This window comes from Octopus bimaculoides, chromosome 10, assembly GCF_001194135.2.
Source record: "Octopus bimaculoides isolate UCB-OBI-ISO-001 chromosome 10, ASM119413v2, whole genome shotgun sequence".
In the NCBI taxonomy this organism is placed as follows: domain Eukaryota; kingdom Metazoa; phylum Mollusca; class Cephalopoda; order Octopoda; family Octopodidae; genus Octopus; species Octopus bimaculoides.
The window spans coordinates 83,791,684-83,792,059 of record NC_068990.1 but is presented as its reverse complement, the minus strand read 5'-3'; the positions used below and the strand labels follow the sequence as shown (position 1 = coordinate 83,792,059).

Sequence of the window (376 nt, the reverse complement as noted above, 5' to 3'; positions counted from 1 at the left end):
TCTTGGCACTGCAGCCTTCTGGGTTCTCTTGCTGCCTATGATTTCCCACCAATATTAACCTAAAAATTTTCAAACTGAGCATCAACCACATGTATTTCGACAGCATAGAATGGCCTCCTGCAAAGAAAATAGGAGCTACTCTTTTACTTCTTTCAGTCATTTTAATATGGCCATGCTGGAGCACTGCCTTCAGTCAAGCAAATCGACCCCAAGACTTATTCTTTGTAAGCCTAGTACTTATTCTATCGGTTCCTTTTGCTGAACTGCTAAGTTATGGGGACGTAAACACACCAGCATCGGTTGTCAGGCAATGTTGGGGGGACAAACACCGACACACAAACATACACACACACACACGCACACACACGCACGCACA

The 376-nt window shown here is 44.4% G+C and overlaps 1 protein-coding gene across 1 annotated transcript in view; it reads left to right on the top strand.

Moving 5' to 3' along the window:
- LOC106882742 (solute carrier family 2, facilitated glucose transporter member 10) overlaps nucleotides 1–376 on the top strand; it is a 29,268-nt gene that overhangs the window by 12,727 nt on the left and 16,165 nt on the right. The gene's annotated exons all lie outside the window — the stretch shown is intronic.